Source organism: Vespa mandarinia, chromosome 13 (assembly GCF_050613455.1).
Source record: "Vespa mandarinia isolate Hongniang chromosome 13, ASM5061345v1, whole genome shotgun sequence".
Taxonomy (NCBI): Eukaryota; Metazoa; Arthropoda; class Insecta; order Hymenoptera; family Vespidae; genus Vespa; species Vespa mandarinia.
The window spans coordinates 497169-509315 of NC_140822.1; the positions used below are offsets into that span (position 1 = coordinate 497169).

The 12147-nt window shown below is 42.1% G+C and overlaps 1 protein-coding gene across 2 annotated transcripts in view; it reads right to left on the minus strand.

The window, feature by feature from the left end:
- The window catches only part of bru3 (CUGBP Elav-like family member bruno 3), a 412883-nt gene that overhangs the window by 323939 nt on the left and 76797 nt on the right, over positions 1–12147 (minus strand). For both annotated transcript variants that reach the window (XM_085661018.1, XM_085661019.1), the window contains exon 2: positions 11266–11411. The gene's annotated coding sequence lies outside the window, so the exon portion shown is untranslated. The remainder of the gene's footprint in view (positions 1–11265; positions 11412–12147) is intronic.

A 12147-nucleotide genomic window follows, 5' to 3' on the forward strand; every position in this document is an offset into this window, starting at 1 on the left:
GTCTGAAAATTAGATTTTCGCGCTTCGGCACGGTAAGAAACGTTCAAATATCAAAACAATGGGACTTTGGAATTGCCTTTGAAGAAAAGAAAACAGGGATTTTTTTCGAATGGGATAGAAGAGAAATAGGCCGGGTATAGCGACACCGTTTATTAATCCGTGAACTTTTACAAGTTACGTTCATCGCGAAGCAATTTTCTTCTTGAAAAAAGCCGAAAGTCGGAATGGACGCTTGAACGGACTGTACACAATGTTAGGCTCATATTCCGATATATTACCGACTATATATCGATGTTTGCATCGAAGGAATGGGTATTGTGGGTGGATGGGCGATAGGTGTAAACAAGAAAGGAGAATATCCATCCTCCTCTTACTTCTCCTCTCCCTTCTTCGGTTATCTTCTTCGTAGTCACCGTATGCCTTGTAGTAGAGGTCAGGCTAAGGCAGACTAGACTGGAGAGAACCGAGGGTGCAGAGAGAGCGTACAAGAGGAAGATGAGGAGGAAGAGGAGGAGAAGAGAGCTACATACACAGTAGCTAGTCGATGTGATTGGCCTTGTGCCAGGGGCCCCTAACGATGCTTTCGAAAGGAGGAGAATCCTACTTCGTCCTCTCCAACGACGAGCCTCCAAAGATACCCAGGAACAGTGGCGGTGACGCAATGTTGCCGCAATCACATTTTGGCACGCCTCTACCTAGACTATACCCCTCGGCAAGCACCTTCGATTTCTCGCGGCCCGCTGAATTCGGCCGGTATCGAAATCCCCAAGCCAAAGCCCCGTTGCGAAATCGAACACCGGCGGACCACTACTACCGAGCGACGATCCGATCAAATCCATGCTATTCTGACTTTGTTCACTATTATTCTCTGAAATTCTACTGGACGTTTTCATTCTTTTATTTTTCTTTTTCTTCCTCTTTCTTTTATTATTATGCATTTTTTTTTTTTTTCATTTTTCAAAGCTTAAGCCATAACCGAGTTGTATTTTAAAAACATTTTCCAGACCGACTATCTATGAAGAATATCATCGAGCATTTTCTCGAAAGCATCGTATCAAAAGATATCTTCATAGAGTGTCTTCGTCAAAGTTGGAGAGGTGCGATAAAAATTGAAGACGTCGTTCAACGTTAATACTATGCAGAATTTTAAGAAGCCGCTGAGCCAGGCTAGCGTGCTCGAACGGAGCGGATTGAAAAGGTCGAGTAATACAATCAGCATGATTTCAATAATAATATCCTGAGCACGTATACGCGAAGCTAATAACAATCTTTGCCGATACAAACGTTAGTGCAGCGCGGTCTGCTCGCTCGTTTAAATGCGAAGACGAGCAGAAACGGCGGCATAGAATAAAGTGCCGTGAAATAAAGGAGAGTATCTCTCCCCTTTGGGGTGATTCGGTAGGCGCGACGAGAGTTTCAGTGGCTGCGGATGGAGAGTGGTTGTATCTAATTTAAATTCTCGACATAAAAAGCTTGCAGAACGCGAGGAGTGCTCGGGATAGTGTGGATCGCGGCCAAGCCACGTGCGGCTGCGAGATTCATTCCGCTTTACATGGCCGGTCCGTGCCCACCCACTTTTCTCCGCATCCCCCTCAAATTCCCTCTTGGTCCTTTATCTAGCCATCTCTCTCTCTCTCTCTCTCTCTCTCTCTCTCCCCCTCTTTCGTTCTTTCTCTGCCTTTCTCTCTCTCTCTCTCTCTTTCTCTCTTTCCCTCTCCCTTCCACGAGGATCTCATCTCCACGCAGCCCATTCCGCTTCACGACCCAAAGTATGACCGGAACCCTAATGCCGCAGAGACTCCCCTTGGGAGAGGAAATCATCCACCGACGTGAAAGGATGACCCCTCCGTGCCGTTGCTACGAGTATGAATATCGGTCAAAAACCGAGCCTTTCGATTTCTCACAGCTCGACGATTAAAAGGATTTACTCGGTTGAATAACAGCACTCGAACACAATAAAAAACATGGTTTATTTTGTTTTTGAAATTTACCTGCTATAATGTTATCATCTCTTTACATATGCTAACATTTTTCCAAAGCACAAGAAAACAAAAAAAGAGGAAAAAGAAAACCACATTAAAATCCGTTGATAAAACGATAAAAATAAAATTGGAAATCTACTTTTGTAATATCATAATCTATCTCTTAAGGCTATTCAAAGGCTTGCAGAGACAGCATGTCCAGAGGTCATCGGCCAAGATCTCTCGGTCCGACTCTTTACCACATCCTCCTCCTTTCCTCTCTAGCTTTCTAGGACATTGCTCACTCTAAAGATGTAACTCACCTCTTACCATCAAGGTAGCAAAGGAGAGTTTCCCATCCTACTAGAATTTCTACCTACTTCAAAGGCCTTCCATTAAAGACGACTAGCCACACAATCTAGCCTGTAAGATCCTTCAGGACGAAAATTCTGCCATCCACGAATGTATAATATTCCGCGGAAAGTGCAGAGGAATTCTATGGAGAACATCTACATCTGCTTGTTACGTAGTCATCATGATTTCCAGAGTATGCAGAATTGATTAATAAATGAGTAATGAAAAAGTATCTTGAACATTTTTGAAAGATTTCACAGATATTGTTATTACTGAGCCATTTGTTATATATAAAATAAAAAAATAAAATAGAAAAAAGATTTTTAAATAAATCGCAACAGTCAGGATCAATGATAAAAGATATTAAAAGCGTGCATCAGTAGAGAATACAGCCATAATTTCGTTTTCGCAAATGGGCATAGCTTTTCAGAGCTCTACCCTAATACGCTTTTGTTAACTTTGAAAATCATTCGATATGTCTGTGAGTAGTATCGTTTCGGACTCGATCAGAGAGGAAAATAATGCCCAGCATCATTTACCCTCGTTAACGATCCTCTTCTATGCGGCCACGTACTACCGGCTCTATCGATTTCCCTTGCGAATCGCGTTTCCGGTAATTCACGATGCAAGCGCGTGCAATGCATTTACGTCGCTCGTAAACCCGAATTATATGTGTCAAATATTAACACCAGTGCAGAGCGCGTCACGGACCGTGAGCCTATAGATCTAGCTACCCTCGTTCGTCATTCATGATAGATTTCCGATCAGACACTGCCTATTGATTTTACCCTCGATAGTTTTTTTTTTTTCCATTGTTATCCTTACTTTTATAATCTTTCAAGTAAAATATTTAATTCCACGTAAGAATATAGCTTGTTTTTTTACAAATGTACAATTTCGCAGAAAAATAATTAATTAAATTAAAAAAATATAAGTCATGAAAAAAGTCATGTCTTTTTTTATTTTGATTCACATGATCTTTGGAAATTTCCATGATGGACGATTGCGCGTTGTGGAAAATATGATGGAGATAGATAGACAGATAGTTAGGACATATAGATAGATAGATAGATAGATGGATAGATATAGATATATAGATAGATAGAGATAGAGAGAAAGAGAGAAGGAGAGAGAGAAAGAGAGAGAGAGAGAGAGAGAGAGAGAGAGAAGGAGAGGGAGAGGGAGAGAGAGTTAGCACGATAAATCATAGGGTGCACCGACAAAAGGGACCCGACGAAAGGGCCATCGCCATAAACGTATAAAGTAATTACGGCGTTGCATTCGTGGCGGCATAACGGCGCCGGTCGAGCCATTCACGAGGATTCTCGTCTATATGAGGACTCTATGTATCACATATGCGTACGTAATACGTGCGAGCATCCCAGCGAAAACTCCCCGCCAAGCTGCGCGCTGATGCTCGCGTAATTCTCACCATGCCGAAATCGAGGCGCTTTCGTCGAACGTTTCCACGACGAGGATTATGTTCCATTGCATGCATTATCGGTATAATAACGCGAGCTCGCATGTACGTACATACATACATACGAAGGTACGTACATACGTATAACAGAAGGCACGCCTAGAATCATTCGTACACACACGTGCACATGTACGCGTGCACGCGCTCACCTCACACGTACGTACAAAAGCCTTGGCTCCTATCGACAAATCGCGAAATCGTGAATTTTGCCGAATTAACCCACTTGCTGAAGTCGCGATTCCATTCGCGTTCATACGAGCGCGATACGGAAATTTGTGTCGGCCGAACGTTATCACTTTACGATCGATGACGTAAGCTACATGAATATTGGAAGGAACGATCAATTTGAAGTAAAATTTACTGAACTCGGTAGCGTGATAGTTTCGATGATATTATTAATAAAAATATAGTTCTCGCGCCGCGTATGTTGGATATTTCATTTCATGCGATCGTAAATCCATTAGACAGACAAAAGGACAAAGACATTTATACATTCGTATTATACATACTCGAAATAATGCACTATAGATATATAATGCTATAGTCAATATGTTTCGAGAACATTTGTTCTCGTCAGCGAAGAAGCCATTAGTCGATTTATCCGGTGATTTTAAACGACGATCAAAAAGGTTTCGTCCCGCTACAGGAATCAAATATCCACCACGTGTATTATCGCTATACTTATTCGATGGATAAGCGAAAGGGGAACGCGACGAGGCAGAATGGAGAAGACGGGATTCTCCAGAGCATCTCTCTACGGCACTGTGAATTTCATCGAGTTACCCACGCTCTTTCTTATCCCACGTTGAGGAATTCCATTCATATTCATACGTACCCGATTCAAATGCGTATTATGTCTGTCAAAGGTGCAACGCGGTACTCATAGTTGTCCCGAGGATAGAAAGAGAGAAATTGAAAACGGATAGGGAAAAGGTGCAAGAAAGAAAGAGAGACAGACGTGGATGCCTTCATAATAAAAAAGGGGAAGAGTGAAAGGCAACCTCTTTCTGCTCGAATCCGTCCGGTCAAAAGATGCACGCTATTTTTTTCATGAAAGAAGGCTAAATGCAGTACCTATAAACTTTCTTGACACGGAATTTACAAAATGGTAAGATTAAATGCAGAAAATATGTAACAGATTTCGAAGATTCACGATTTCTTTCTTTCGATTTCGTTCTATTGGAAGCATTCCACGGGAATACCCTAACGACAATAAATAAAAGATCATAAAACTAAATGAAAATAGTCGGGAACAGATGACTCTGGGTCACACTTAGAAATCTCTTCGAACTAGATGAATTTCCATACGTCTCTAAATGGTCCCGAGCAAGTAAGAAATCCTTCTTTTCGACAGTTAAATCGAGTGAAAAAATAAGAATACCTATCCGTAGAGCTACGAACAGGTCCGTTTGCTCGCGAACCGATGTATTATGTATACGGAATAAATGGAATAGAGAGGAGGAGCTTCTAGCTTCGGTCCTTCGAAACCAATAGGGCGAGATAACGGTCTTACCGTGGAACATATTGCTTGGCCCACGTTTGTGCGTAATCTTCTTCTACCCGTTTGCCTCGCTCACCAGTCCACATTTTTACCGTCGCGGATAAGTTCGGACGGAAGACTTCGCAAGCCGAACAGCAACAACCCCTTTTTAGCTTTCGCCAACTTTTCAAAGACTCCTGTTGACGTTAAACGTTAACTTTAATGACCCGCAAAAGTGAACAATCTTTCGGCACTATAGAACATGGAATGATTAAAGGGAAGAAAAAGGAATATAGAATGCAACAATCTGAGATATGAATACGATTTGTCCAGGTAATAATACGCTTTGAGATTTATAGGACGATTTTGCGTAACGAAAAACCAAATACAGTATTGTACAGAAAATATTGTACGTATAAGTATCTATCCAAGTACGAGTAAGGAATGAAAGTACGATTAAACGAGCATAAAGCATCATTCAAAAGATATGGGATCGATAAAAGAAAAAGACAAAGAGAAGAAAAAAAAAGCGAAGATAAATCGGTACAATCAGCAGTTTTATTGAAATGGCTTTGACTAGACTCGATTCTCTAAGAGTAGCAGTCATAGTCGACGAATGTAACTTGGTACGCCGACTGTACCGGCAAAGTAACGGCTTGCGCTAAGTATCTCAGCATACACATCTTTCCCTGGGCATTTCTCTCCAACTCGCCATCCCACGAGTACGCCGCCGTCCTTTCTCTCGCCCTATCCCTTCTCGGTTCTATCCCTTGAAGCTCCCTTCAGCCGTTCGTCGTTCCCCGAACCCCGCTGGGCGTGCTGAAATCGCGCGCTAGGAGGCCGAATGTATTTCTCGAAGGGCTTAATGTTGGCGAAAGTGGAGGTGCGGCACAATAGTGGCGCTCGTGGAGTGAGAAGGTGGCTGAGGGGTAAAGGAAGAAGCGTCGAAGTGGTGCGAGCATAGTCATTGTACAGAGGATGCAGCACAGTCCCAACCATAGAGTTGTGTGTCCTATTCCTCTCTCTATCTCTCTCTCTCTCTCTCTCTGTATATGTGTCGTGTGTGTTGGTGTATTAAAGAGCGCACGATACCTGCGCTCCCCCAATATAAGCATAGGAGCAATGGAAGAGTAAGATGTTAAAACTCCCTTATCAAACATGTCCTAAACAGAGCGTCGACGAGCGTATCTCACACTGTCGATAATCAACTCGAAACTCACAGATTTCTGTATTATTAATCTTCTTTTCCTAGAATTTATCAACAATGAAGTAATCGGATATCTGTGATTTTTTCTTTGTTCTTTGATCGGCCTCGTTGACGTTGAAAAGCCAACTCGTTCATTTCTTCACGAAAAGAATGATTGTCGATTTTTATTCTTTTTACTTAGTCTCCTTGAAACACATTGGAGTCTCTTCTCTAACTTCGAAACTCTAACGAAAGCTCGGCTAAGGTGAATATTTTACACGTAAATCAAATCTTGGAGGGAATATACGCTGAAGAAAGGGTGGTATAGGATGGAGAGGTGGGAACCTAAATCGAATAGAAACGGCGCTCGTGCAGCACGCTCAAGTACGACAGCCACCAACTCGCTCTCTCAGTCAATCCAGAGACCCTTTTCCTCTCTTCCTTTTCTACCTCCCTCTCCACGAAGCTTCTTCAGTCCTCCAAACTTCCTTTTCTTGTATCCCCGTGCTCACCGTTGGGCGTCACGTGCTAGTGGGGTATATTCCTCGAATATCTATCGACTATTGAATTTCTGTCGTGCGGCAACGATGTATCCGTTATCGAGTCTATTTACATCGGGGGATTCAATGCGGTGCAAGCAACCTCGTATACGTCGTTTCGAGACGCTGCAACTGCATCGAATTATTTGAGAAGCTCGTTCCCTCACTTATCTATTAATTTCGATTCTTTCTGCGATTACTAAGAGTTTCTACAAGAATTAATTATTTTAATTTATCGGAATCGTTCGTCTCGACTAAACGAGTTTTTTCTTTTGATGAATCTTCATCATGTAAATGGTACACTTGTGTTTTTTTCCCCCCATCTCATCCGATTCTAGATGATAATTAATATTCTTATTTAGCGGAACTTTATATGTACAGCAGTTGCCCGACGGAGGAAAAGCTAGCGCGCAAAAGAGTAAGAACAGAGTTAACGTGTAACGCCTCACGGAGCGATCAAATATTCAGTGGCACTTCTTCATCATATCTCGCTAGTTCTTCCTTTATTTATTTGTTTGCTACGTCCTGGGAGAATATAGAGAAAAGCTTTGACGACTTCATAGTGAAACGAGCGAGAAAAAGTCGCTGTATCGTTCCTTTTTCTTGTCGCCTGGGAACACTGCCAATAGACTCTCACCCAGATACGATTCTGACTCGAAAAGGCACGCGTTAAATTAATAAATTATGAGGACTTTTTCGTCTGCTGGCTCGAGGCCGAATCACTTCGAATACGTGATCCTGAGTCTTGTTCGAGATGAAAATTTTGTGACCCTAGTCTCGCGGCTTTTAGAAAGAGTCGCCAAAAACTAGGAGGGAGAATGTCAATAGCGATAAGGAAGTTTTCCTTTTGAAAGAATATGCGGATATTTTCGTAAAAAAAAAGGTTTTGTACGATCAGCGAAGGCATAGGAAAAATAAAAAAAATTGAACAATATCGTTAAATAGAAAAAAAAAAAAGTAAATCATTGATGATACATGTAACTACTATCATCCCAACAATGGGATGGCAGATATATTTACTGGCTCTCTCGGTAGTGCTTTGACGACAGTCGCTAGATAGCTCTTTCATCCGGTAATTAGCCAGAGAGCTCGAGGAGTTATCACCTGGTGCGATCGTGACTCATGTATGCGTGTTTCGTGTACGCGCTCGCTCGTTCACTCGCTCGTCTAGCGAGCTCGAGCACTCCATTCGGTTACGCGCGATATCGTCTACTCTTGTCTTTAATTAATTAACACCGTTCTCGAATAATAATTATCGAAATGAAAGATGGTATCTCGATTGGCTTATTTATTGGAACGATCCGATAAAGGATCTACTAACATCGTCCGGAGCCACCAGCGTTCATTCTCTATCTTTCTCTCTCTCTCTCTCACACACACACACACACAGAAACGATTTCATCGCACGCAAGCGCGCGACTTGTACGTAGGTAGATACGTAAGCTCGCTTCTCGGTCGTGCTGCTGGCCGGTAGCGATATCTAAACGCGGCTCTACCCTCGCGTAATTGATTCATAAATTAATTTGCTCGAGCAAGCTCATATTTACGGCTTTTAATTACACCGAGTCTAACGTATCCTGTTCCCATTTCATGGTCGAGCACGCTGCGCTTCCACCGTGAAGACATCTCTCTTCGTGAGACAGATTCCGTCTTCATACAATGTCCACAGACGAACGTCCTTTTTCAATTTTAATACCTGTTCGCGTCTCTTTTTATCTCTTCTACCTTACCACATTCGATCGTACTAAATCATTCACAGAATTTTTTTCTTCGACGATCACTTAAAAGACCGATCGATTTTTAATAAAATAATTTTAATAAAGTAACTAAATATGAAACAAAGAGAACAATCTTTCGTTTTGAAACTGAAAGAGTTCACTTGGCATGCATTCCATGAAATATCGAGTAGGTATAAGTTATGTGTTCCGGCTAAAGCAATCGATTCAATTACGCCCTACGCTGTGATTCGAAATAGGCACGAAAGCTCTCGGATATACGAGTAGTTCTACTAGGTGGCGGTGGCAACAGTCATGGCAAGAGGAAGAGAGAAAAAGGAAAGTGGAGAGAATCGGACGACGAGCACCTCCCCCCCCCCCCGTCCAACATAGGTCGATTCCAGACTCGTTAGACCGGTACAAACCACAGAGCATGGGCCCTGCCACAGTGAAACATGTGGACCTACCTAGAAACATATGTATATGTATATACACATATACGTATACCGACGTCCCTTTGCATTTGAACTTTCCTCCGATATTAAAGCTGGGGCAATGGGATTGCGACGATTGGTGGCGCGCAACTACCTGCCTGCTGCCCGCTCTACCGATAATTATGTGCCAATTAAATTTAACGACTGTCCATTATTCCGTTTCGCGAATGTAACGTGAGCAGCCCTCCTACCAGCCGTTTTCTCGAGCTGATTCGATACTCCCTTCCTCTCTATCTCTCTCTCTCTCTCTCTCTCTCTCTCTCTCTCTCTCTCTTTCTTCTGGCCTAGCTGAACCAATGCATCGGTAGCAGCAACTATCCACATCGAAATCCAATTACTTTTTAATATCGCTCGGACGAGCCTGGAATCGAGTCGCTTTTTGCGGATTCCATTCCGCGTACGGATTTCGTACGAGAGATAAAACTGCAAAAGATTCGTGCCAGGGAATAAATGGCTCGAGTCCCTTCCTTCTCCGACACCTTCCTTTCCGTGTACATCGCTTGTCAGAAAATCTTTCTAGACCGTTTATTCCGGACGATTCGAGGTTCGACCGAAACGACCAATTTTTCTTTCATTTACAGAGACTTTTCCTGCATACGAAGTGTGCGTGACGTCGCATAAAATTTCCTTCGAACACTCACACATTTCCTATCTTTGTTTCTCTCGATCTCTGTAAACGTTTAAATTGCTTTTAAAACTATATCCTCGCGCGACCAGTCGAGCTTGACGCTCTTTTGCTACTCATCAAGAATTCAAGCGTTTCGACCACAGATTAACCCGTTCCACGATTTCTGTTTGCTACCGCTTTCCTGCTCCATTAAAGAAGGAGTGAGGGAAAGCACAGCGTCGACTCGTTTTTTTACTCTCTCAGCCTAATTACCATCACTAATTTAAAGAAATATTCGATGCTCCGCATTTACGCGCGGTAATGCAATTATTTGCTGAAACGAGTTTGATCGTGTCGACCAGTACACCGACACCAAAGGTTTCTCTTCTTTCGCAAATAACCTACCGAGTGTATTTTTTGTCAGGATAAATTGTTCGTACCAAATGTTTGCTTTTTATACTGCGTAACCTAATCTGCGTAATACAATTACCATAGGATTTGATCAATTATTGATCAATTAAATTATTGTCGGACCAATTTTCTTTATTTTTTTAATGTCCCTTTTCATGAAACGAGAAAAAGTACAAAGTTTGAAGATAAGCTTCGTTTTGATTGGAACTTATTGATTTATATAGCGATTTCCAATCATGCGTGCCTTGTTAGGAATTCGCTATACACACACACATAAAACTATATATATATTATATATATAGTTTTGATCAACAGCATGCTGAGAATTGACGATTTTCACGACACCCTGCCATTCTCGTACAGGACTCAATTATGTATCGACAGTCCCAAATACGAAGAGAAGCGTAACTCGCAACACGAAATGAGCTTCATACTGTATTTCTAACATCAAGTTCGAGGACTCGTGGGGGAACGTGGAACGTCGGAGTTGCGGATACTGGGACGAGTCGGTTAGGGTGAGCACCAACACAGAGTGACCACTAAACACCTAACAACCAACAATTGCAGCCAACATCGAACACTGATAAACCAATGAAACTAAACCAACCACAAGTCACATTGTAACGGAGCTCAGCGAACACCGAAGACATAATATATCCAACGACGTACGTATACATATATGTGTACATATGTACATATATGTATAAGTACCAAATGCAAAATATGAAATAACGTAATAAATACAGTAACGAACGCGAAGAATGCAACGTCGATTCGAACGACAATGATATATATCATTAGGTAGCATCTCAGAATTCTATTATTTCGTCGCCTCAAGACATAAGCATTCTTCGGTTAACGTTTTCCTTTGTTATCTCGCAAGATTCTCTTGCAATGTTATAACATCAAGTTTTCAAGATTAAAACATCGAGGAACACTAATTGTGAAACACGTGAAAACGTAAAAGTGATACAGTCCAACATTTAATAAGGATGACATATCTTCAGAGAGACACCGAGTAGGGGTATGGTGACGTACCACATCGAGTACATTGAGAACGTGGTTCGCGCGGACGACTCTAGTAGTGGTAGTTGTTGTTACATTGTGTGTTGTGGACGTGGCAAGAAGAAGAAGAGATGGAGGAGGTGTGCGGCGCCCCCGGCCAGCCGGTCGCCCGTCACACCCTGAAACAGAATAAGGTTGTCACTCCCCATTGAAATCGCCAACCACTCCGTACCTCAATATCGCCTGTAATCAACATCTAAAAAATTGTGCATAAAAGAAAATATCATTGGGTACCACGCATTAATGTCGATAAAACGAAATATATATATATATATATATATATATATATATATATATTACAAATGGGAAAATAATAGATCTAAATAGGAAGATAGGAAACCGATTCGTTTTTTTTTCGAGAATAGCCATTCGACGAGACAAAGCCTCTATCGAATGAAATCTACAACATCGATTTCCCACCTCCATCACTTTGCGGAGTATACCTGAGAGGAATTAAGCGGAATCAAAGTAGTAGAAATTCGTTTCGAGTCTCGAAATCGAATTCCATCGTATACCGCTTTTCCGCTTTATTTTCTGGGAATTCGAATCGTGCGAATCGATCGCGTTTGTTACGATTCGACTTTTTCAGATATACCGTCTATACACTTCCGTTGCTTCCTATTCTCATAGAGAGTAGAGTACCGGCGTGAAGTCGTACTCGGCTAGAGGATTGGGAGCCGAAAAAAGAGGCAAGGTTTTATATCGAGAAAAAGGGGATTTCGGATTTGCCGGACCGTGTCCACCCATTGCATCGTTTACGTCCAATACAAACAAACGAGCTAGATAGAAGAACATAGCGAGGGAAACAGAGAGAAAGGGAGAACGGAGAGAGCTAAAGGGCTGAGAAACGGGAGC